This window comes from Narcine bancroftii, chromosome 4 (assembly GCF_036971445.1).
Source record: "Narcine bancroftii isolate sNarBan1 chromosome 4, sNarBan1.hap1, whole genome shotgun sequence".
Taxonomy (NCBI): domain Eukaryota; kingdom Metazoa; phylum Chordata; class Chondrichthyes; order Torpediniformes; family Narcinidae; genus Narcine; species Narcine bancroftii.
Genome location: NC_091472.1, coordinates 249,963,640 through 249,991,578, shown reverse-complemented (window position 1 = coordinate 249,991,578; position 27,939 = coordinate 249,963,640). Strand labels below are relative to the sequence as shown.

The 27,939-nt window shown below is 39.0% G+C and overlaps 1 long non-coding RNA gene across 1 annotated transcript in view; it reads right to left on the bottom strand.

Moving 5' to 3' along the window:
* Positions 1-7,817: 7,817 nt before the first annotated feature.
* The window catches only part of LOC138760089 (uncharacterized), a 28,935-nt gene continuing 8,813 nt past the window's right edge, over positions 7,818-27,939 (bottom strand). Inside the window, exons 2-4 of the long non-coding RNA XR_011355393.1 lie at positions 20,814-20,866; positions 19,852-19,914; positions 7,818-8,054 (exon numbers count right to left, since the gene is read on the bottom strand). This is a non-coding gene — a long non-coding RNA (uncharacterized lncRNA). The remainder of the gene's footprint in view (positions 8,055-19,851; positions 19,915-20,813; positions 20,867-27,939) is intronic.

Sequence of the window (27,939 nt, the reverse complement as noted above, 5' to 3'; positions counted from 1 at the left end):
GAATGTGAGCTTTAATAACATGTGAATTGTTTGATTACAAATTTAAAACTGAGGAGCACAGGGGAAAATAAAGGAAAAAAGTGTTTTTGTTTTGCAACCATTATGAAGGGCACTGTATATATATTTGTTCTGTATATGTATTGCTTGCCTGCATGTGCGTTATGGAATGAAACACAAAATTCCACAAACACTGTGATTGTAGTAAAAACACAGAGATGCTGGAGGAAATCGGCTCCTCTCGCAGCGTCCTTAGAGGTAAAGATGTATTACCAACGTTTTGGGCCTGAGCCCTTCCTCAAGGTGTGAGAGGTATATGTATTTTGTCTAGTTGTGTATTTGCATGTTTTCACACTAGGACAGGAGAACACTGTTTCATAAACTTGTACTTGTGCAATAAGATGATAAATAAACTTGAACTTAAGTTAATAGGTTGATAGCTTCCTGTTTTCTCTCTCCTTTCTTTTCAAAACAGTGGAGTCAACAAAACAAAAGGAATAACAGAATGCTGGGAAAAAAAAATCAAGAGGTCAGGAAGAACATAGAACAATACATCACAAAACAGGCCCTTCGCCCCTTGATGTTGTGTCGGCCTATATATTCCTATCAACAAAAGATATTAAACTCTTCCTATCTCATAACCCTCTTTTTTCATCCATGTGCCTGTCCAAATTTCTGTTAAATCCCTCTAATGTTTCAGCCTCATTCCACCATCCCTGGCAAGGCATTCCAGGCATTACACAACTCTGTAAAAAAAAAACTTACCCCTGATGTCTCCCCTAAACTTTCCTCCCTTCATTTTGTAGAGATGTCCCCTGGTGTTTACTATTCCTGCCCTGGGGAGAAAGCACTGCTGTCCACCTTATCTATGCCTCTCAGAATCTTGTAGACCTCCATTAAGTTTCCTCTCATCCTTCTGTGCTCCAAAGAGAAAAGTCCCAGCTTTGCTAACCTTGCCTCATAAAACTTATTTTACAATCCAGGCAACATCCTGGCAAATCTCCTCTGCACCTTCTCCATTCATTCCACATACTTCCTATAATGAGAAGACCAGAACCGAACACAATTCTCTAAGTGATCTCAGTAGAGAGTTGTAGAGTTGTAACATGATCTCATGACTCTTGAACTCAAAGCCTCTGTTAATGAAGCCCAACATCCCATCTTAACTATCCTATCAACCTGTGCAGCAACCTTGAGAGACGCGTCCTTCTGTTCCTCCTCATTATAATGTATGTGACCAGTACTCAGTCTTCTGGTTTGGCCTTACAAATTGCATCAGATTGAACTCTTTCCGCTACTTTTCCATTCAACTCTGCATCCTGTCTATATTATTTTATAACCTACAACAGGAGTGGCCAACCTTTTCATTTTTAATTTTTAATTTAGACATTGTATCACGACTGAGAGGACATAAGACCAGAGAGAGTACAACATGCTTTTATTCAATAAGAATGGCACACATGGTCTGTGGACTGAACTGGGGTTTTGGCAGGGGTCCATGGTTTATAATCGGGATATGCAGGGGTGGAGTCAGGGGAGGAACCAGTCCTTAGAGCATTGCACCAGTAGTGAATTCCCAATTCACGACAGACATATAGCATGCTAACAGGCCATTCGGTCCATGAGTACATTCCAGGGGTGTAGGTTAATTGGCCACCAGTCACTAACCTCCAGACAGAATACTTCCGGTCCACTACTACTCTCTGCTTGCTACATGCAAGCCAGTTTGTAATCCTCACAGACAAGATTCATGATTTTCTGAACCAGTCTCTCAAGGGGAACCTTGTCAAATGCCTCACTAAAATCTATATAGACCACATCTACCACCCTTACCTCATCAATTTCCTTTGTTTCCTCCTCAAAACACTCAATTATACTCATGAGGCATGACCTTCCCTTCTCAAACCATAACTATCCTTGAGTAAGTAGACTGTACTTCTCCAAATGCTCATAGATCCTCTCTTTAAGAATCTTCTCCAATAGTTTGCAAACCATTGACGTAAGACTCACTGGTCTATAATTTCCAGGATTCTCCTATTACCTTTTTTTTTTAAACAAGGGGACATTTGCCATTCTCCAATCCTCTGGCACCTCCCCTGTGCCAAAGAGGACTCAAAGATCATAGTCAATGCCCCAGCTATCTCTTCCCTTCCTTCCCATAGCAACCTGGGTATATCATGTCTGGCCAAGGATACTTATCAATCTTAACGTTTTCAAGAAGATCCGACACTTCCTCTTAATTAGTCTTAACATTGCCCAGCACACAAGCCTGTTCTACTCAGACCTCATCCAATCATGGCCCTTTATTCTCAATAAAACTGAAGCAAAGAATTCATTTAGGACCATGAATCTCCTTTGTCTCCACGCACATATTGCCTCCTTTATCCTTAATAGTCCCACCTTCATTTTTGTCATTCTTCTATTCTTCACATACCCATAGAACACCTTGGAGTTCTCCTTAATACTACTGGCCAAGGCTTTCCCATGCCTCATTTGAGTTCTCCAAAGTCCCAAGTTCCTTTCTGGCTACCATATAATTCTCATGAGCTCTTCCTATTTCCTGCTTTCTAAATATAATGTATGCTTCCTTCTTCCTCTTCACAAGCTGCCTCACCTGCAGCATCCTTCCTTTCCATCATTGTTCCCTTTTCCTATTCTCTTTTCCCTGTCCCAGTGGGACAAACTTATCCTGAATGCAGCACAAGCAGTCCTGAAACTTCCTCCACATTAGTTCTGTGCTTTCACATCTGTTTCCAATTTACTGTTACTAGTTCCTGCCTCGTCCCATCATAATTGACCCTTCCCCATTAAGCATTTTCCCATTTTGTCTATTATTATTCTTGGTCCATAGCTATAAAAAAGCTCAGGGAGTTGCAGTCACTCTCACCTAAAGGTTTCCCCACCTGACCAGGTGCATTACTCAGAATTAGATCTATTTTGGCTTCTCCTCCCATTATCTTGTTCACATACTCTGTCAGCAACCCTTCTTGGACAAACCTGACAAATTTAGTCCCATCTATCCCTTGCAGTCAGGAAGTGCCAGTCAATATTAGGGAAGTTGAAGTCTCCCATAATAACAACCCTTTAATTTTTGCCCCATTCCAAAATCTACCCACTTACCTGTTCCCAGTGGCCCAAGGACTATTTGGGGGCTTATAGACTACTCCCAGTGCAGTGATAGCTCCCTTCCTATTTCTGACTTCCACTCACTCCCTCTGCAGCATCCTCTGTTTCTATTGCCATGATACTATCCCTGACCATTAATGCTACTCACCTACCTCTCATACTATTCCTTTTAAAACACCTAAACCCCGGTAACTGCATCAGCCAATCTCGCCCTTACGCTAGCCAAGTCTATGTAATGGCCACAACGTTGTAGTTCCACATACCGATCCATGCTCTATGTTCATCCGCTTTATTCCTAATGGACCCAATGATGGAAATAGATACACTTCAAGCCCTCTAACTGACCACATTTTTGTTTCCTCCCCTGCCCTATTATTCCTCACAAACTCAGAAAACATACATCATGTTTTTGACCTTCAGCCCTATTCTCTGCATTTACTTTCTGGTTCCCATCCTCCTGCCAAACTAGTTTAAACCCTCCCCAATAGCCCTAGCCAACCTGCCCACCAGGATGTTGGTCCTTTTCCAGTTCAGGTGTAGCCTGACATTTTTGCATAGGTCAGACCTTCCCCAGAAGAGATCCCAATGATCCACAAATATGAACCCCTGCCCATTGCACCAACTGTTCAGCCATGAATTCATCTGCCACAACTTCCTATTCCTACCCTCACTGATGCATGGCACAGGCAGCACCCCCAAGATGACCACCTTTGAGGTCCTGTTTTTCAACTTCTTTTTCCAAGCTCCCTATATTCCCTCCTCATGACCTCATCCCTACTTCTATCTATGTCATTGGTTTCCATGTGGACTACACATCTGGCTGCTCTTCTTCCCATCTGAGAATGCAGTGGAAGCAATCACACAACTTTTTGTCCCAGAACATGACAGGGAAGTGAAGGAGGGAGACTGAAATCCAGGGAGATTTCCTAGAGGGAGTGAGAACTCAAAAATGAACTCAATTGGTGAGCTATTTAGGGACTCATACATTTGCATTTTATTGTTAGGTTTTTTTTCCCCATTGCACATTTCTTTATTTGTTTACATGTGTATATTGTGTGCAGTTTTTTTTTGCACTACCAATAAGTGGCAATTCTGCCTTAACTGCAAGAAAAAGAATCTCAGGGTTGTATGTGAGGTCATATGTGTATGCTGACAATAAATCTGAAATCTGAGGAAGAAGGACCTCCACCTGCAGAGCATAAGAGGAGTTCTTCTATGTTTTCCTCAGTGAAAAGCAATGTGAATTTATTTGAATCCAAGAGAAATGCTTTTATGCTGGTGTTTGGGAAGTCAGTAACATGCAACAATTTGCAATGCATTGCTGGAGGGGCTCTCTCTTCATGGACAAACTAACTCATTTGCTCTTGTGCATCCAATGGCACTCACAAGTTCTCTCACAGAAATATTCTGACATTAACAATGTAATTGAGCAGAAAGTGTGCTGAAGTAGTAATCCTACTGGCTGGTCTTTTTGAATGCACATTTTAGCACACTCCGTTGAGATTCACCCAATTCCCAATGGCTTACTTGCCCTTTCTAAGCCTGGGAGTTAATATGGACAAAGCTTTTACCACCAGCAAAAAGCGTAGAGTGGATCTTTCTGAATGCATGTTTAAGGAGACTAATTGCCTTTCATCTTCAGTAAAGAGAACACTGCACCAAATTACTAAAGCTTAGGAAATGTACCAGTCAGTGGACATGCACAAAAAATATCTGGACAACATCAAGGCTTAGATAACAAGGCGGCAAATTATAAATAGAATATAAACCATTAACGACGCACAGGAGACGGCAGATGCTGGAATCAGAAGCAAAACACAATCTGCTGGAGGAGCTCAGTGGGTCGAACAGTGTCAATGGGAGAAATGATGAAGGGTTTTGGCATGAAACATCCACCATTCCTGATGCTGCTCAACCCATTGATTTCCTCCAGCAGATTCTGTTGAGAAATTTGTCGAGTTGATAGAAATTGACATAGTAAAAGTTTAGAATTAATACGTCGCTTTAAAGGTGATAGGCATGTTTAGTAAACCTTGGTTAACTATGGAGACAAGTGTGTGGTCCCTCCGCCTCCCCTCTTCTAAAATCCATAATAAGATCCTTGCTCTTGTTGATAACAATATTGTCTAATTGTATGAAGGAATACGAGCAAACATTGAGCTGATGGAGAAACTCAATAGATCAGGCAGGATCCTAGGATAGAAATTACCAGTCAACATTTCAGGTCAGGACCATTTATTAATCCTCTATAGAAGTATTGAAGTGTGTTAGCTGAGACCTCCCAATGGATTAGAGTTGAGAAGATCTCATTTAGGTAACTGAGGCTCAGAAAAATCCATGTAGGTCAATTGAATCTAAAAAGGGTTTTTAAGAAAGATGCATAGCAAAGATTAAATCATAATCTGAAGCAAGGCCATAGGACACATGAGCAAACATGCAAGGCTACCAATTACAGTGAATGGTTATTTCAATAGACTCATTTAACTCAGGAATGAAGTATAGAAGATTCAAAATTGAAGATATTGCTAGTTAATCTCACAATTGTTGCAGTGCAACTAACACTATATTCTGAGGAGAATCAAGATTAGACAGCATCATTGAGTCGAACAATGGATGATTATTAAATGCTATCTTTTGGATCCACAAACCGAACAGAGGCATGATAAATAAGATTTCAAATTTCACAGAGTGCAAAAATGTGAACACATTTTTAATTACCTCCCTCTTCATCCCACTGGCCGTTAACAGTATTTGTCTGGGAAGGTGAGGGTCAAGCCAGAATTGCCACATCAAGATCAGATTCTAGGCGGTTAGGCAGGGCACGTGAATGGAAGATGGTGGCAGACTTAGGCCAGAGGCTCTGCTTCCCAAATGAAATCATGGAAACAAACCTCAGACCAGACCTTTTTCTATGGTCAGCCTCACTCCATCTCATTCACATCACTGAGCTAACAGTGCCCAAGGAGGTTGCAGTGGAGGAGGCCTGTGAGTGCAAGAAACTGAGGTACGCTGATGTGCAGCAATGTGGCTGGAAGGTAAGGGTCCAACCGGATGAAATAGGCTGCAGAAGACTTGTAGCCGCAGCGACATCAAGGCTACTCCAGGAGTTGGGAGTGAGAGAAAAGATACATTGACAAGCAGTTAAAGATCTCTACAGAGCTGCTGAAAAGGGTAGTCAGTGGCTCTGGATGAGGAGAAAGGATTCCACCTGGGCTCCAAAGTGAGTGAATAGAGTCTAGGGGGAGAGCCCGGGATGCCGGGATTAACTGCTGAACCTCCAAAGGTGTTTGTGGGTCTATCAGTGAAACACTGAGGTGCCCACTTGATAACCCAGAAGATGCCACCACTCACTTGGCTACCCCCACACCTCCCCACTGCTGCCGCCAGTCCCTAACCACCCTGACATTTTACAATTATAGAGCCTGAGATCTCTGCTCCTGCCTGTGAGCCCAAGGTCCCTGAGCTCTTGCCTGGGAACTTGTGCCCCCCCCCCACTGCCAAATTGACACGTAGCCATGGTTCCTGCACCGAGAACACTTGGGCAGACAAGGCAACGCACCTGATGTTGAAAATGGAGTCGCCATCGCTGACTCCAGCTGTAGCCGATTCTTGAGACTTGGAACTGTCCAGAAGCACAGGCTTTTTTTTTGACTGTTGCTGTAATCAGTCTGAGGTTATTCCTTCCCAATGGCCAAGCATAATTTTTATATTTACATACCAGTATCTTTTTTCTTTATTTTTTTAAATTTATACAGTATTTTTTTGAGTCGTACGTACAGATGGTCGTAAGTCGCACACGTCATGAATTGGGGATTCAGCAAGAGAGTCAATGAAATAAATAGTTTATGAGAAACAGACTCCAGGAGCTTTAATAAATACACAAAAAATTGGTAAATTAAAACTGGAGAAATTATATTTAGCAAATGGGAAATTACAGAGAAATTTAACAGATACTCAATATTTGTCATCATGGCAGATAACACAGAACCATTCCAACCAGCACCTCCACCCCAAACAATAGCAAAGTACAGGTCTTGAGTGAATGAGGAACTGAAAGATATTTAAATTAGTAGAAACTGGAGAGGTGATTTGGGTAGGAAGCTGTTAAATCCACAGGACTGATGACCTGAATCCATGGGTCTCTAGAGAGTGTGTATGCACTGGTTATTATCACTAGAATAGATTTCACAGGTTATGTGACAGCAAATGTCATCCTGTAGCACAGTGGTTCCCAACCTTTTACTTTCCACCCACGTACCACTTTAAGTACTCGCTATGCCATAAGTGTTCTGTGATTAATAAGTGATTGCTTAAGATGGTATGTGTGTAGGAAGGGAAGGTTGAGAATCACTGCTCTAGACCCAATTATTACTGAAATATTTTGTTTGAGAAAAATTGTCATTGGCCCATTTCCTTTGGAGTTTTGAAACTGTGCACATAACGAATCAATTTGGAATGATTAAAACAGTGGTTTTCAAATTTTTTCTTTCCACCCACATACCACCTTAAGCAATCCCTTATTAATCACAGAACACTTATGGCATAGGGAATACTTAAAGTGGTATGTGAGTGGAAAGTAAAAGGTTGGGAACCACTGCGTGGTGTCTGCTAACGGCAGCACTATCAAAATGAGGGACGTCCACAAAGCACGAGGTGAACCAGTAACTGAACTTTATTTTGAATTACTCACACTGCTCAAGGAGATGGCTCACTTCCTGTGAGGGGCATGCTGGCCTTAGGAAATGATGTCATCACGTCACGGTGTCACTCCCCATCCAGCGGCATGCAACACGGAAGCGGCACTGTCCCCCGGGCAACGCATGTCGCCAACCATGGGTTTCTCGTCAGAAGGTAAGGGGGGCCCGTTCCATCTTGTGACAGACGACTGGGGCGGCGATTCGGCCTGTCTAACTGGTCAGTCACTTGGCCTGCTGCAACCCCATGTTATATGAAAGAAGAGAGAAAAACAGAAATCTGTGAATTATTTAACTTGACATCATTAGTTGGATGTGGTAACAGGACACCAGAAACTGCAAATAGGATCAGGCAGAGTTAAAGGACATTTATGAAGAGGAAATTATTTGAAAACTTGCTTGAGTTTTTTTTCAGGTTGTAACTAGAAGAATAAACAAGGATGAACTGGCTGATGTACAATTGTACTTCAAGAGGTCCTTTCATATTATGTTACATAAAGGTTATTAAAAATTAGTGTGTACCATATTGGCGCTAATACTGGCTACAAAACCAGAATAACAGGGTGACACAGTTAGCATAATGGTTAGCGCAACGCTGTTACAGCATTCAAATCAGGTGGTGTCTGTACATTCTCCCTGTGTCTGCCTGGGTTTCCTCCGGGTGCTTTGGTTTGGATGGCAGAGGCTTGTGGGCTGAAAGGGCCTGTTACCATGCTGTATGTTAAATTTTTTAAAACAACAAGGAAGAACCACTGCAAGCTCCTAACTTCCCTGATGAACCTCTAGTGTCAGTATATGTGGACTGCCTTCAAGGAGTGAATCGAAGGAAAGCATCTAGTCCAGATGGAGTACCCAGCCGAGTACTGAAAACCTGTGCTGACCAACTGGCCAATGTATTCACAGATATCTTCAACATCTCACTCCAACAAGATGTGGTACCCATCTGTTTCAAACAGACTTCAAATGTACTGGTGCCCAAGAAGAGTGTGGTAACCTGCCTGAATGACTACCAACCAGGAACACTCACATCCACAGTGATGATGTGTTTTGAGAAGCTGGTGTTGAAGCATATCAGGTCCTGTCTGAGAGGGACATACTGTAGATCCATTCCAATTTGCCTCCTGCGGCAACAGGTCTATGACAGATGTCATCTCACTGGCTCTACACAAAACTCTGGAGCACCTGGCTTTCATTTAAAATGAGCGGGCAAAAAGTTTAAAGAGACCTTTCTCACATAGTATGTGTGTGGGTATATGGAATGAGCTTCCAGAAAAAGTGGTAGAAATTATTATATTTTTCAATATATAAAATACATTTAGAAAAGGTACATGGGTAGGAAAGGTTTAGAGCAGTGGTTCCCAAACTTTATTCAGCTGTGCCCCCTTGGCTCCCAGGCCATATCCCTAGCAACTCCTCCACCCCCCCCCCCCCAACACACACACACTCACACACCTCTTTCTTGGTATTAGTTCTACTGCAAATTTAAAACAACAACTAATCTAACATTATAAACAAGCGTATGTATTTCACAAGCATTGAGAACAATGCCTAATTTCTGCTGAGGAACAGTGAAAGGTTAAGGTGCCTGAAGAGTTTTTGGAAATAGACAGAGATTGGTATGACTTTGGGCAATTGTAGGTGGATACATTGGAGATTCCGAAGCTCTGCAGTTGACGGGTTACATGCAGCAAGTTTGGTGGGTCAGGGAGGTGAGTTTGCTGGCGTTCCAGGAGTTTAGCAGAGGTGAGAAACACAAAATGAGTTGCCAAGGTGGCCAAGGTGCAAGGGTGGAGTGGTGGAAGGGTTTCTCCTTTCTGTCCACTTCCCAGGTAGAAAGGGTCTCACTTGCTCCTCCAGTTCCCACTGCTTTTGGCTGTGGCAGTGAGAAAAGCAAGCGAATGGGAGACAGAGAGAGACTCACCGTGGCTGAGAACCCCAGGGCTAAAGAAGTCGCCGATCCTGGCAGGGGGGAAGCAGAGTGGACAAGGTGACCAGGAGCAAGAGGAAGGGGCAGTGGAGCCACAGGGGAGTGGAGGGCCCCACAGTGACCAAGCACATCCTGTTTGCAGTGGCGGCCATCAAGGAGTGGCACGGCCTCTCCCTGGCCCTCATGAAGGTGCAGGAAACCAAGGCCTATGACATGGCATGTCCCTTTTTTTCCTCTCTGTGCCCTTAGATCTGTTCACCACTCCAGGGGGGGGGGGGCAGGGGGGAACCTCCCCCTTTGGGAATGACTGATTCTGAGAGATTTGGGCCAAAAGAGGCAAATGGGACTAACCTAACTGGCATAGATTTTGGGCCATAGGGCTCATTGTTACATCCTGAAGGCAATAATGTGATAAATCAAAAGCTTAGGTGCTGTTCTTTGAACTTGCATAGACTTTCAATGAAACAGCACAAGAGGTGTCAGAGTGGGAATGGGACAGAGAATTAAGGTGACAGTCAGCTGGAAGTGCTAGGTGTTATGCCTACCACAAATGAATAATTGGTATGCCTGAACGACTGTGAGAAGTGGGTGTCGGTCTTGGACTAATGGTAACCATACAAGGATATGATGGGGTAGAAGGACATTAAGTAAGAGTTCAGAATTAATAGAATTAACTGATTTGTGTGCAAAACAGAGCAGGGTGTGATAAAGTTGTTGCAAAATAGATTTGACTACTTCTTCTTGATCAAGTCTAATTCTGCCCATAAGATCATGATAATTTTTATGTCATTATGTCCTAGGGTGTATATTTCAAACTTAGCAAGGTTAGCACCAGAAACTTTCCTGGTGGGGGGATGGGCAACCATCATCATATTTCCCCTTCATTGTGTATGCGCCAGCCGGCACTTCATGAACCACCGTCACACTTTCCCCCCCCCTCATCACACATGCGCGAGTTGGCACTCCTCCATTAGAAGGTGTAGGGCCCACAAGGTGGATAAATTAATGCCTAGCTCAAGGTGGTGCCAGACGGAGAACAGATGGCTCAAAAGCCAGACTGTCCGGCCTAAAACCGAACATCTGCCCATTCTATTATATCTATGTCCTTAGGTCTACATACTGTTGCTAACCTCTCTGGCAACCTCCCTTCATTCCCACTGGACTACCTGACTGGGCAGCTAGTGATAGAGGACCACTCTCTTCCTCAGCAGCAAAAACTCTAAAGGTGTACAGGAAAACTAAAGTGATCATTCTTCCCTCAATTCAGCCAGAATTCACTCCACTTCTAAAATTTGTGGGTATCCCAGTTCAATTGAGAATTTCACCTTTACACACTGTAGCCATGGTTAATTAGCTGCTTAATATACTGGATGAAGTGAATGTGTGCAAAACAGAAAATCTGTCCACTTTGTACTGAAGTTATGATAGTAAGCTTGAAGCATAAATTTTATATACTGTACATCCTTCACAGTGGATTAATCACCCACCATAATCCTTGTTCATGTTTTCCAGCTTCAGTTTCTTCCCCATTGAATTTCACAAAATACTTTCATTTTGTTCATGTATTTGTAGGAAAGAGATTCATTGCTAATGTTGGATTAATTGACCTTTGTGAACAATTACAGATAATAACTAGAGATCTCAAAGTGCTGGCACTAAATATCAAAGCTAAAAAATTAAAATTTAATATAAAGCATTTAAATATAAATAAAGTAGGCTTGTATACATTTTTTTCATTTGTGCATAATCTTACAATTAAATGGATGTTATTGGATGGCATTACTGCTTTTTCATACTAAATATAATGGTTATTTTAAAAGCACTTCAGGTAAAGCAAAAATTCCAATAAGATCTAAAGGCTTTATAAAATTTTGCTTCAATGAACCTTGTTAAAAATTCCTCCTGCCATCTGCAAGTATCTGTCAATACTCCTAATTTAATGAAGGCATAGAACTCTTGCAGTAATTGTAAACTTAGGAATGTGGGACCATCTAACAGAGAGTCGAGTAGGCACTGACTATTTCCAGGTGTTAAGTAAATGTGCCCCTTCACCACCACACCCCCCCCCCCCCCACCACCCCCGAGGTTTCTCTTTATTTACTCATTTTCTTTGGTCGCTGACTTCACAGTACAACCTATGTTTGGAAGATATCACAAACAAGTAATAACACATGTAAACATATTTCATCCATGGTATCATGAAGGTTAAATGTTTAGTAGTCAATTCACTGCTTGAGAAACTCACAATATTTTTATGTTGTAGATAATGACATAATAGGACTAGTAACCATTTAGACAAAAGTGGTTGCTTATTGTTTTTGAAGAACATGATAATACTTTCTTGCAGATGTTTGCATTAACAGGTGAGCTGCTCAATGTCTTAGGAGAAACATTCCAAGCTGCCCTGCTGGCATGGCCTCTGCATGGGTGTTTAAATTTCGCTGTGCAGGCTCCTGTTTCAGCTTGTTAAGGCAAGTAGCAGCTGCTCAGCTTCCGCTACTGTGTATCCCTGATGCACATCACTGACCACAGTCTCATAATAGCACTCTGTTTGCTTTTCTCTGCCCTGCCATTGTCACCCTTCCATGCAGCTTATTGAAACCAGAACACCTGCTGTTCCCGCTCATAATTATGGGCTGTCAGCTTGCCCCATTTCCTTAACTATTGGTCTTTCAATCTATGACTAATATAAAACCAAAATAAAACTAATGCTGTGTGTTTGCTCAATTTCCCATGCTAGGTCATGATTTCATAATTGTTAAAATGTTGGAAAGTACCCCCAATACTGATATAGACAAGCCATTTTTAGACACTAGGAGTGCCTTAGAAAATTCTGGGTGTAATTGAGTTTTCTAATGTTCTTTGAACACTAGGAACTAAGAAATGATTATAGATTTATATTCAGAAACAATTAAAGTAAGGTGAGTGCTTTCAATAAGACAGAACTTTAAAATAAATCAATTGTAAAGTCACTTTATATTATTTCTCAGAGAAATATGTCTAAACTTTACCCCTTAAAGTGAGCAAAATACATTTTTTTTGATGTAGTATGTACATTTCTGAAGATGTTTATCAATATTGTGAATAAAACCACATATTTCATTCATAGTATAGGTATTACCACTTTAGGTCCAGTTTACAGTGCTGAAGTCAGCCTTAAAAAGAAAACACATTAGCCAGGGAGTATTTATCTCAATTCTTGATACCAGCAAAGAGAAAACATTCAGAAAACTTTCCAAAGATTGGAGACAATTGTAAAACTAGTAAAATTGCAGAATCCACTTTATAACTGTAACTACTGCCTGCATTATCAAAATTTCTTAACATCTATAAATGTTCTGCAGTTATTTTACTGGGAAAGTGGATAATTTAATGAATGAAAATAGTTGTGCTTGTAAAACAACAATAACTTGCATTTAATTTTTTAATGTATACATACAGGACTGTAACAAGCCTTTTTGGCACATGAGCACGTGCCACTCAATTACACACCATAAAGTGTTCTGTGGTTAATAAGGAATTACTTATATGAGTGAAAAAGGTTAAGAACCACTGTTCTAGACTATTTCCACATCCACTCTATCCAGAACTCTATGTTTCAGGGAGATCCCCTTTATCCTTCTTGACCCCAGCTAGTATAGGCCCAGAGTCATCAAATGCTCCTTTTACTTGGGATCATTCTTGTCTATCTCCTCTGGACCATTTCCACCACCAGCACATCCTTCCTTAGACATAGAGCCCAAAACAGCTCACAATATTCCAAATGTGGTCTGACCTTATAAATCTCCAGCATTACACCTTTGCTTTTATTTTTTGGTCCTCTCTAAATACTAATATCATATTTGACTTCCTGACTGCTGATTTATCCTGCCTCGAGCTTCCTGCCAATTTTTGCAATGTTACACACCCTTTCTTCTATTTTTATGCTATTTTTGTGCTTTCCTCTCAGCCACAGTTTCTTTATCCTCCCTTTAGAATGCTGCTGCTTCTTTGGGATGAAATGATCTTGTGTCCTTCTGAATTACCTCCAGAAACTCCTGTCGTTGATGCTCTTTCATCATCTCCCCATCCGATCAACTTTGACCAGCTCTTCACTCATGCCTCCATAGTTAGCTCAACTGTAGTACTGATACATCAAAATTTAGCTTCTCTCTTTCAAACTGCAGAATGAATTCCATCATAACATGATTATTGCCTCCTAAGGATTCCTTTATCTAAAGTCCCTAATCAAATCTGATTCATTCCACAACATTGGCAATAAATACAGTTGAACAAGCTGGGGTGACAGTTAGGGCAAATGTGAACTGGACAAGATATGGTTGTAGGGAATAGAACAATTGTTAATAGGTGAAATATGTTAAAATAATCAATTCAAAGATTAACACAAGAATGAATAAGGATTTCACCTGAAGAGGCCAGAAGAGAGTTGCACAGTAGTACAAATATAGGTTACCTTGAGGAAGGGCTCAGGTCCGAAATGCTGGTAATATATCCTTACCTCTGATGGATACTGCAAGACCAGCTGAGTTCCTTCAGCATTTCTGATTTTTTTTAAACTACGATCACAAAGACTTTTGTGTTTCACTCCAAGAGTACAAAGATGTACACTATGGTCTTGGTAATGAATCAAGGCACACACAGGCCCACAGACACAAAATTATTGAGCAATCTGTTTCAGTTGCAGGCACAACGTCGAGTTTTGAAGTGGTGTATAGGCTGGCAGGACTAGAGGTGGAGGTAACTTCCATACATTCTGGAAGACAGACATATAAAAATCAATGATTTGTCGAGATCCATTGACAGATGTATTGATAAGCCAAAATGGTAATGGCATAAATGAAGATGTGGAAATTGATGTGTTTTCATATGAGACATGCTGAAGGAGTCTAATATGGTTAACCATGACAAAGGCTTCTGACAAGTTGAGAAGAGTGATGAGAATTAGACCAACTTTGAAATGGTCACATGGGATGACATGACTTTTCTAGGAACAATTTTCATACAATGGGAGAGGCAAAAACTAATTGAATGGATTTACACGTGGGAGTTCCAGAACAATGAACATTTATTTTGAAGCTGACACCTTAGCAAAGATCTTTGAACACAAAAATTGAAGAAAGATTGGTGATTCGCAAAGATGGAGGTGTAAAATAACAAGTAGATGGAGAGGGGTCAGAAGTTGGAGGAAGAATCAATAGTAACAGCTTACATTGGATCCAACTTGCATAGGAAGGTAACATGGGTGGTCAACAGTTTTAAAGGAAGAGTCAAGGAGCAAGAAATGAGTATAATGAAGAGGCACTCAAAGAATGATTGAGAGGAGATAAAAGACAACTGATAGAGGCATCTGAATAAATGGCCTCAATTTTTTTCAAATACAAAAGTCTGCAAAATATTGCTCTCTTTGGAGTTGGGCATGAAGTAACAGGAAAGTGGAGTTCAGAAAATAGTTTGCAGCAGGGGATGGAAGTCAGGAGTTAAATCATTTAAATGTTGAGAAGATCCTATAAAAAGGGGGTGGCACGGTTGGTGTAGTGGTTAGTGCAACGCCTTAACAGTGCCAAGACAATCAGGGCCAGTGTTCAAATCCCGCACTGACTGTAAGGAGTTTGTACATTCTCCTCATGCATTCTTGAGTTACCTCCAGGGGTTCCGGTTTCCTCCCACCATTTAAAATGTACCAGGGTGTAGGTTAATTGGGTGTAAATTGGGCAGTATTGACCTGAAATGTCCTGTTACCATGCTATATGTCTAAACTTTAAAAAATGTTTTTAATTAAAAATTAAAGATAGTGGCTTAATGTAACCCAGCCAGATCTAGTTGCTGAGTGACTAATTTCTGTTCAAGTCTGTATATCTTGGACTTAAGGGAATAGAGAAGAGATCATATCAGGAATTGATCAAGACTCGGAACAATAATACTTTAATGAAGTGTGGGCATCTTAGGCAGAAGTTAGGGAATGTATGAACAGATCAGTAAATACATAACTGTTATAAGGAATGAAAAGTCAACAACCTGAGAGCTAGGATTTTGAAAGTAATGTTAAAAGTAAACTGAGATATGGTGTTATCAAAACAGTCCCAGAGAAAGTGAGATTGGAGATGAAAGTATGGCTGCACATGGGGGTTGGGGGGGAGGGGGAGAGTGGGGGGATTGGACTCAATGGTGAAACTTGTATATAATTGGAAAATGTAGTGTGTTTTTATTATCATGGATTATTATGGATTGTTGATATTGCTTGAGTTTGAAAAATTATGAATAAAATATTCAAAATGCACCTCAGTTATTCTTTAAAGCTACAGCAATATGTCCCACTACCATGAAGAAGGTCATGGACAGGAACATCAGCATCTGCAAGCTCCCCTCCAAGTCATATGCAATCCTGATTTGGAAATATATAATTATTTGTTCATTATTAATGGAAATAAGTGCTCGAACACTATTCTCCAGCACTTTACCAAAGGACTGCCACAGTTCAAGAAGATTACACACCACCAAGTGAATGAAGATTGACATCATTATGAATAAAAGGTTGTTCAATACAAAAGGAAAGGTAGAAAACCATTGTAGGTTTCTAGTCAGGAAATTTTTTATTGATGTCTCTACCAGTGATTTTAACTGAGAAAAAAAAAAGAGAAGCAGGTAAATGCTGAAAGGAAAAGAAAGGTAAAGGTATCGACCAATGGCACTCACATCATTGTAAAGGCTGGTGTTGAAACATATCAACTCCTGAACCATCCATTCCAATTCAGACTATTGTAGCAACAGGTCTACAGCAGATGCCATTTCAATAGCTCTACACAAAGACCTAGACAGCAAAGATGCACACATCAGGATGCTCTTTATCGAGTACAGTTTGACAGTTAACACCATTGTCCCCTCAAAACTGATCAGCCAACTTCAGAGCCTGGGACTCAACACCCAATTGTACAATTGGATCCTGGATTTCCTCACCTCCAAACCTCAATCAGTGAGGACTGGGAAGAACAACACCTTCACAATCTCCATCACTACCAGAGCACCTCTGGGCCGTGTTCTTAGCCCCCTCCTCTAATCACTATACACCTATGACTGTGTAGTTCAGTTCGATAACATCATCAGCTACAAATTCACTGACGATATCATGGCAGTGGGTTGTATAAAAAGGGGTGATGAGTCATTGTACAAGAGGGAGATTGAAAACTTGGCTGAATGCTGTACTAACAACAATCTTGTTCTCAATGTGACCAAAACCAAGGAGCCAATTGTTGAATTTCAGGAAGGGAAAACCAGAGGTGTATAATCCAGTGATCATTGAGGAATGTAAGGTGGAGAGGGTGAGCAAATTTAAAATTCTTAGGAGTCACTATCTCGGAAGATCTTTCCTAGACCCAACACGCCAATGTCATCATGAAGAAAGTACATCTATTTCCTCAGGAGCTTGCGGAGGTTTGGCATAACATTAGAAACCCTGGAAAATTTCTACAGTTGTGTGGTGGAAAGCATGCTGACTGACTGCATCATAATCTGGTATGGGGACACTAATAGTCCTGAGTGTAAAGCCCAGCCCAGGATATCATTGGCAAAAATCTTCTCTGGATCAAAAACATTTACAGGGAATGATGCCATCAGAGTGCAGCAATAATCATTGAGTATCTACATCACCCAGCACATGCTCTGTTCTTACTGCTTGCATCAGGAAAGAGGTAAAGCTGCCACAAGACTCACACCACGAGGTTCAGGAGTAGCTGCTCCCCCTCCGCCATCAGACTCCTCAACAACAAACTCCACCAGGGACTCATTTAAGGACTCTTAAATGGCATGTTATTGATTTTTTTCTCTCTGATTTTTACAGTCAGTTTGTTTACATTTCTTTATTTGTTTACATGTGTGCATTGAGTAATTTTAATTTGCACTACCAATAATTCTGCCTCATCTGCAGGAAAAAGAATCTCAGGGTTATACAATATGTCATGTATGTACCCTGACAATAAATACAAAATCTGAAATCTGAAATGGCACACGAAATAAAAACAGCACATATTCTGGAACCTTTTCACTATAAATTCTGCTTTGCGGCATGGCAGCTGTATCCATTATACAGTTCAGATACTCCGAGCTGAATAGGTAACAATTTTTCCATTAGATGCAGCAACATATTTTATAACATGGCCTTTAATTGTAGTAGACTCAGTTATGTAAGAATATATGAACCTGGACAAGGCGTGGAAAATAAATTAATGAGATTATTTAAACAGACTGCACTGGTGCACAAGATTGCTGTGCAGAATATTAACAATGGGTAACAGTGTAAATAGATAATATCAGATTAGTCACCTTTAGTCAATTTGTAGCTCTGCACAAATCTAAAGGGAAATTCAATGTTTATTCAAAAAAGTAGAGAACAGCTTAGGGAAGGCAATTAATTCAATATCAAACATTCCTTGCCCCCCTTCTGTCAATGTCTGGTCCAAGTTTCATTAAACACTCAGACTTCATTCAAAATTTAAACCATCATCAATGAAAATGCTGCAAGATTTCCTCTGATCCTCCATAGTGTGTGGAGTGTCAGCTTACAATATGACATTCCAGGAAGTAACATGGGCAAAAGCAGTTTTAAAGTGAACACTTACCCAAACTTTTGTTGCATTTTATTGCATAAGTGTCAGTTAAACATAGTTCAAAATAATTAAGCCAACAATTGTTATTGTATATGCTATCTATTGTAGTAATGAGTTTGCCAGAGAGAAAGTATCAAATTATATCAACGGGCCTTAGCATGCTTATTTGACATGAATTAAGGGCTCTAATGACTAGAGGTGAATGGTTACTTACAGAATGCTGCCATCTGCATCTGTTTTACCTGTAACCAAGTTCTAAACACCAGTAGTTGACTACTACCCTGAAGTATCGTGAGTGTAGCTCATTAACAACGAAGATCTGCTCACAGATATCTGGAAAATTATATACCAATCAGCCCTGTAAACATTTTCATCCATTTTCTTGTTGAATTGATTAACATTCATATGTGCTGCATTTATCAATGGATGTTATTGGTAACTATCATATACCTACTCTTCAAGACATTTTGAGTGCTACTAAATGAATGATGTTGAATTGGTGTAAGAATATGAAGCTCTTGGAAAATGTGAATAATCCATGGCTTTTGAATTTGTGAAAGTGCTTTTCCATATTTGCAAATTACATCTTTAATATGTCTTGGATTGAAGGTGGGGATCTACATAATGGAGTTAAATGGCTGCAAGGTTTGAGGATTTGGAATGATTGATAAATAAATATCAGATATATGGACAGATAATTAGAGGTATATTTCACCACAACCACAGAATCAGCCTCTTTCTGATTTATCACCCAAATTTTATATCTAAAATACATTCACTTTACTAAATGCAAAGTTCAATGTGATATTTGTTAATTTCCTTTTTCATTTATATTATCTTATCTGCTGCAAATTGTAAACCTTACTCTCTATTTCTAATACCTGCTTACTTAATTAAACCTATGTATAGATTGTATTCTGCTATAATAATTATTTTCCATAATATACAGTTTGATTCATATAATAAAACAACCTTGGTCAGCCTTCAGCAAGATCCAAATAACATCTGGGTTTCAATCATGAAGCACCTAATAATTTTCACAACATCAATGTGCTGAGTGTTGGCCAATTCTATCAAATGAAATCAATCATTTTTAATGGCTTTAAACAGCACCACCACTACCACCAAGTTTCCTGTCAATAATACTTTAGAATTCAAATTTTACGGAAAACTTGATTAAATCAACTACATTAATATTCCAACTACAAAACAGAACAAAACTCCCTCAAACCCAATCCACCTTACTCAAGATATATGTTGGAATATTCAACACTCATGTGGCTATATGAATTTACCCAGGTCTGACCAGTTCACGTGATCACTAAAATTATTTTAATCTCAATATTACATGGCTTACAAGTTGTGCAAAAGTTCTTCACTAAGTTTAGTTGAATAGTATCTGTCTTGCAATCTCTTGCAGAAACAAAACTACTGATGGTTTCCACCAAGTTATGAACTTTCCTGATCAGGACATAGAATGCTGCGTCAATATCTTGAAGCATCTCACCTTTTTGCAGGGTCTCTGTCATCGTGAGCACGGCAGCAGTTAAGAAAGGATCACCTCCACCTTCTTAGGGAGTGTAAAGGCGGGGGGCAGAGAATAAAGCAAACTGTTTCAATGATATCTCAAGAGAAAACATAATTTTTAATAAATGTTGTCTTAAGCAATTGAAAATAAGAAAAAAACTGCAAATCTGAAATAAAAACATGAAGTGATGGGATACACAGAAAGTCATTCAGTTCTGTGGAGAAAGAACCAGAGTTAACATTTCAGATTCTTGACCTTTAATGAGAATGAATACTCTCCCACTCTAATCTAATCCAGAGGAGTCAATAACTCTTGTTTCTCTCTCCACAGATGTTCTGCTTTGTTTTCCAAAGGTGGTGAAATGCCTTAGAGTATGAGATGTAAGGCTTTATTCATATTTTCCTAATAAATAGACATACATTTTTTAATGAATATGTACCCCTAACCACCAGGAAAATAATTGCAATATATCCTTTTTGTGGTTATTATCTACAATCCAAAAATCTCTCTCTCCACTCATGTTGTAATGTAACTTCATACTCTTACTCTACTACATTTATGGGCTTCTGATGTATCGCATTTATATGCCTCATCAGCAAATTGAAAATGATATGCCAACTACAACATGTTAAACAGATTTTTTTTCTAGTTCATTTAAAGTATATCAAGAATTGATGGAAGAACTCAGCATGGGTAGAAATGGTCAGTCAGCATTTCAGGATCAAACATTATCTGACCATTTCTCCCAATGGATGCCAAGTTCCTCCAACAATTCTTTGTCTACTCAGGATTCCAGTATCTGCAGCATTTGTGTTTCTGTATACTTCAGAATTACTTGTCCAAGCCTGCATTCTGCAATTTCAAAAAATACATTAATTACCAAATAATTCAAATTATTCAGCATGAAAGTATGGTGTTAACTTTAGCTTTTACTGTCTTACCTGGAATTAGCTTTCTATCCATATGACAACATTTTGGATAAATCTGTAGTTTTCTAAAGTAAAAATACAAAGTGATTTGAGTAAGCTGCATAAAATGGCTGTGGAAATGCATAATTTTATCTGAGAGATAATTATTGCCATACCAAAATTTCATCATGAATCGACTTGATAACAGACTTTTATTAGGTTATTCATTCAAAGTGAAAAGTTCTGATTTGATCTTCGGTCATTTCAAACTCTATATTTAGTTCATTGCAAAGGATGATAACTTCATCTTTGACCTTTGTCCATTTCTGTTGACACTTTCTTCCTTGCCTTTGTTACATCCAAGATCAGACTTTCTAATCCTATTTTTTTTTAATCAGTCTTTCAAAGTTTTTTTTAAAACACAAATTTAATCTCTTGATTTCTTATTCACCTCCTGAGTAATTCCTGAGGGGAGATTTGATTGATGTTTACAAAATTATGAGAAGTATGCGAGTAAATGTGAGTAGGCACTTTCCACTTAGATTAGGAGAGATAAAAACGAGAGGACATGGCTTTAGGGTGAAAGGGAAAAGGTTTAGGGTGAACATAGAGGGAACTTCTTCACTCAGAGAGTGGTGGGAATGTGGAATGAGCTGCCATCTGATGTGGTAAATGCAGGATCACTCTTAAGTTTTAAGAATAAATTGGATAGGTACATAAATGGGAGAGGCCTGGAGGGTTATGGACTGGGTGCAGGTCAATGGGACGAGCAGAATAATATTTTGGCACAGACTAGATGGCCTGTTTTCTGTGTTGTAATGTTCTATGGTTCCATGTTCCTTCCTGGTATTGATCACTATTTTAAATGCATTTTATAATTCTTCAACAGATATTGTCATGGACTTACTCAACACTCTCAGGAAAGCACTCTAAACCTTAGCCCCAATACAACCCATCTAAAACTTTCTAAATTGGGTTCTGTCTCATCCTTTTGCTCCAAGATGCTCGGTCTTCAGTGATTATTCTCTGAATGTGTGATTTCTCTCTCAGCCCCTTTTCATTTTTACCTTAAACTTATTTTACTCCCACATCTCAGTCACTTCTTCAAACACTTCTGGCTAGATCATCTGATTACCCCATTTTTGACTAAATTAATATGCACTGTACAACCTGTCATGGTAGAGGTTGGATTCAATGCTGTAACAAAATTACTACAAAATTATCTATCCAACATCTTGCTTATATTTCCTCCTTTAAATTGGTGCATGAACTAATCTACAATAAATATTGGAGCAAAAGAAACTTGACAGTTCAAATTATTCTTATTGTTTTAAATAAAGGTACTTCCATATTGTGTAATATTTTGAAACATCATTGTACATAAGTGCATTATTGTTAAGGACCTTTTGAATTCACATACTGTTATACACGTTTCAACATTCAAATTAAACTAGAGCATACCCAACTGTTATAAAAAGCAACGTCAATTTCTTCCAGTATCCTCCGTTAATCACCATTACCAAAGCTACCTATACAATCGACTACCTCTTACAGTTAACTGTACGCTGAAACAAACAGTTATACTGAATTAAAACGACTTGCGTTGTTCACAGTAGATTAATGAAACCCGAATTCAACACTTGATGAATATTCTGACACCAATCCATAAGTCGTGTTCCAAGTCCAGAGCAACTTATTTGTTGGAAACTAAATACTTCTACAAATCTCAATCTTTTTTTTTAAAAAGGCCACGGCGTCCAGTTTCCAGTAGGTAGTGCGACGTGACCCTTTAATTGCCTTAGGGCGTCTTTTTTTAAAAAAAACTATCCAAACATTTAAATGTCGACATACAGCATAATAACAGGCCCTTTCGACTCACGAGCCCGGGCCGCCCAATTAACCTACAACCGGAGCCCCCGGGGAAAACCCACGCAGACACAGAGAGAACGTACCAATTCCTTCCGAACAGCGGAGGGTTCGAATCCCGGCCCCAATCGCGGGCGCTGCAACAGCGTTGCGCTAACCCCTATGCTCGCCGTGCCGCCCTTAGGTGCTGGGTCTCAGTATTATTTTTATTTATTTTGACAATTCACAACATTTAAAGATATATTTAAAAACTACGTCTCTAAATTTTAGCTGGCAATTTCAATGTTTATATACAAGATTGACTGACCTTACAATGCCAGAATTCAAAAAGCAACATTGCAATATTTAAAAAAAACTAAATGTAATTGAACGGAATAAAAATAATTCTTCATTTTAATTTTGAACATGATAATTGCATGTTTAAAGAACACCCTGTATTGTTGCGGTGGGTCTACCAACTCGACAGGCCTCCGTTTCTGTTCGGTTGGATGACTGGATTCATTCGCTCGGAAATGATTTCTTCCGAATTTGCTTGGAGCACTTTTCCCGGGTGTTGCTGTTGAGAAGATGAACCGCATTATCTGTCTACTTAACTCTTAAACAATCACCATTTTATTTTGTCCTGTCTGCATGTTTGCCCCTCTGGACTCGTTATGTGCCGTGAAGTGTTGGATGTAGTCAATAGTTCAAAGTTTGGACAACCCTAAGACGTGATCTATCTCGAAAAATAAGTATTTGCAAGACGCCTAGCTGAATAATTGTATTGAGCTTTCTCAACCTTATTCCAAACTCGGAACTGAATGAACCCGCAAGTTGTACGCAACCAGCAGGAATGAATTCCCATCAGATTGGGCTTTTTAGCGCGATTTTTACGCCAGTTAATCGAATATTTTAATATGATATTTTAATCCACCAAATAATTCCGTTTTGAAACATTTGGTTTATCGTTTACGCAACAAAGGTCATAAATCCCCTTTTTAAAATTGTAGTTCCAAAGCATCATCTCGAATTTTTAAAAAAAACCCAAATATAGCAGGTGGAAAAAATTACAATTAACTGTGCGCGTTATTCCACAAAATGCATGCGAGATAAAACAGAAGTGCCGTTGTTAATAAGTAGCAGGGAGAATTTAGGACTACAGGATATGAATTATAAGACCGTTTTCCAAGAAGTTTTGTGAACTGTTGTGCCAACCCATTTCAATGATGAACGGAAAGCATCAATTTGTTGCTTTTTGTGAAATGAAATTCCTTCGTCTCAAGGAAACTGCAAACCTTGGACCTTTGAATGTATCCCAAAAATTTCCCTATGACACAGTAGCCGGGCACTGGAATGAGAAACGACCGGTTGTCCAAACAGGACACAGAAAACCTTTCATTCGCAGAGGAGCATCTATCTGTTTCCTATGTCAGACCTAACAGTCCCATTGGTACACGGATGGTTTACTGCCTTAGACAATCTGAAGGCTATTTTTTAAATGTGCATTAATACACAAAGAACTATTAAAGACAATATTAAGAACTAATGGAACCAGTTCTACAATTGGAAAAGTTTATTTGATCCATTGTCCAATGAAACAAGGTTACAAATAGGCAAAAATAGAGTGCTGTATATGCAATACTCAGGTGTAGAAGCACTTCTAAAAAATAGGAACATTAATGCAACCTCTCCAGTTAATCGCACAGATCACTGATAATGATAATATTGACTGCTGTGCTCTGTGCTATTATATTTCGAGATAATAAAAAAATGTTGCATTCGCATGGTGAACCAAATGCGTTAGCAGTAAAAATCCGTTCCATTCTAATATTGTAATTTTAATCAGTAAAGTGTGAAATGTGTTACAGTAGTTAACTATGATGTTCCATATTTATGGCCGTCTATACTGCTATCGGATTAAAATGAACCAATTCAAACAACAGCGATGGATTGTGTAGTGAAGCGAACAATACAGATAGAGTGCCTTGTTTCATCTTTAATAATTCAAAGGAAATGTACTTCAAACTTACTCCATTTACAGTGTTCTTTTATGTTCCTACATTCCTTAACCGTCTTGGTATCGTGACAGGCACTATACGAATGCTGGCATTCTCTTCAATGTTTTAATATTTGGTGCTTTAGGTGTTAGCATTTGTGCACAAAATGGAATCACCAGTTGTATTTTTCTTTCTTTCGTGCGCCTACCTCAAACGTTTCCGAAAGTGTGTTTCTGAGCAAATCAGTGTAACTCGGACACTGAAAAGCCTGCAATATTGCTGTTAATGTGGTGAACGTAATCACTAGTTTGTCAGTGTATCAGTGAAGACCTTTATCAAGACCCGAAACATTGACTGACAATTTCTAACCATGATGCTGCCTGATTTGCTGAGTTCCTTCATCAATTCTTTGTCTGTTGAAGAATCCAGCATTGCAGTTTTCGTGTTTTCCCAAGTGGCAATGAAACGTGTCCTCGACACGTCCTACGAAGTGGCAATGGTACATACCTTCGACACGCGAATATCCAAGATTTAATGCAGCGAACTTAATGCGTTTAACGTAATTTAGAAAGTTTTAAATAGCTAGTCATTCTTGAACATAATTACTATAGCAATTACATTATACTTAGTTATTTTCCCTAAATAAAAAAGTGGCTAACGAAATGTTATACTTGTACATACAGCTCGAAAATGAGGTTGACAGCGCCCGTTAATCTCTGCCATAAAATGACAGAAAATCTCTCAAACGACAGTTTTATGATACTTACTTCATATTTCCTCAACCTACCTTGCAATCGCTTGAGAGTTTGGTTTTAATAATTTAGACAAAAAACACGATTTTTTTCTTTTGTCCCGGATAGTTTTTATCCACTACAGAGTGTGGATGAAATGAACTACGAACTGATGTATTATTCCCCTATTATCACTGATTTTAGACCTGTTCTAGCCAAATCATATATGTTAAGTTCTCATCCTAATTACAGTCAATTTCTAAAACTGAAACGTATCCCATAGTCTTAATCCGAATTAATGTGTAGTCCATGATATGTAGAAATTAGGGGCAGTATATCAAGAAATAAACACCTGTTTAGAGACTGCCTATATTTAAAAACGTTTCTTGTATGATCGTTCAGGCATGGTTATAAACTGGCACGATGCATTTTCTCCTCCTTAAGACACGATGCCAATTTTAATAAATGTAAATAAATTATGGATAATTGTGAAATCAATAGAAACTAAGTATTTTCATTGATTCACGATCATGGGGAGTTCAATGAAATCGGAACTATTAAAACATGACACATTATTATCTATATGCTTGGCCTCAGCTAATATCTTCATTGCATTAGGGCCTGTTCTAAAAATGGTAAATCAATAAACCATATGGCAGATATCTTTAACAACTATTAAAACTGAAACCTGTTGACCAATCTTGAAGTAATTACTGATATTCAAAGACAGGATGAGACAACACTACTGATGAACTCTTCATTTTATTTAGTCAGGGATTGTCCACAATAAAGTGGGTTTTTTTTAATGAAAACGCATGAATATTATTTAGCATTCTTTATAAAACACTTGGTAGGCTTTGTTAAATGGAAATGAGAGAGACATCAGCAGAAAGAATTCAACAATAAATGCATAATTGAAATAGGTCCGTTATTTGTGTTAAACACAAAAGTCTGCAGACGCTGTGTGGTTGTAATTAAAAAAAAGAAATGCTGGAGGAATTCAGCAGGTCTCGCAGCATCCATTATTTCTGTTGGTCAAATACAATTTTATCATTCAAACTATCTAGATAGACAGAACAATCTATTTCACCTGAAACTGTTAACCTTTCAAAGTCCTTGTGAGTGTGTGTGTGTGTGTGTGTGTGTGTGTGTGTGTGTGTGTGTGGGATCTTTGCTGGTTGCCACCATTTCATCATGGAAGCTCTTGAGCTGCGATTCTAGACTCACAGATGGTATTTCTGCAAGTAACAATTCGAAAGCTTGTCCTAATGCATATGGATGCAGGCCGCATCACACACGTACACATAATATGCCTGATCATTCTTTGATGTATGGAAATGTGTGAAAGCGAAATTAATGGAAGCATATCAACATTAACTCAATTATTTTCATTTTGTCTGATACAATGGGATGGAATTCAATAAAACCTGAACTTTTCTACATTGTTAGTAATACTACAACTGTCATAAAGACATTGGGTGAGAGAAACGGGATGAAAGCTCTTCCTAATCAAGTTCGAGTACTGTAGAAGGAACTTTCCTCTGTGAAATAGTTCTGCTTTGCCTGAACAATTGATCACAACAAGAATGAAAAAAGTGAGTAAAATAACCATTCTTATCTCTCCCATTCCAACCAAAATAAAAACCAATCGATGGATAGTGTTTGGTGGGGGGGGGGGGGGGGGTGATTGGGGAAGGGGATGGAGTTGGGAAGGGAGATTCTCATTCAAGATATATCACGGAAAATTCGATCCTGTGTTCTGATTGAAAATGTGGAACCCAGCAATGACAACTGCAAGTTCGATATAGTACTCAAAGCGATGTTGCGTGCGATTTGAAAATAGCCGGATTAAATAAGACTTCTTTCTAAACCATTAAGGCTTCTGCCTTCCAGGATTGCCTTACGTGTTTTTGCTATTTGATTCTTAAATTATTTGAAAATAAATGACAAACGATACTGACCCGATATAAGCGTACGATATAAGCGTACATATTTATGATGTCAATAATATATTTTATACCACAATGGTTAGAAATATTGCAAATGGTCAACTGAAAGTGAATCCGGTAAATTATTTAAATTTATGTTATTAATCAACGGTAAAATTGGATTCAATAACTTCCGAAGATAATTAAGCACCTTAGTAATGTTTACGTTTATTTTAAAACAACGAAAACGACACGGTTAGATGAAGGATGTAACAAAATATACTATTCCAAGAAAGAATACGCAGTCTGACGCCTGCATATGAACCCATCAAAGGAATGGGAGCTTGCTCTATATTCAAATTTCACCAATTCTACTGAAAAGACATGGACTCGAACCATTTTTTCTCCACTGATATGGCCCATCTGCTGGATATTTCCAGCGCTTTTTTTAAAATTATTTTAAGAGAATAGGATCAGAAAGCATAAATCAATTATTGTATAAATTTTCCCTTCTCATTATAACGTAATTTAGGTTGACAAGCTCATTTATTATTTCTGACAATTTGGAAAACTTTGTAAAGAAAACTCCTTTCACGTGGAATTGACCAGATTGTACACCATTAATAATCTGGATGTTGTAATAAAAAAGTCATCATTA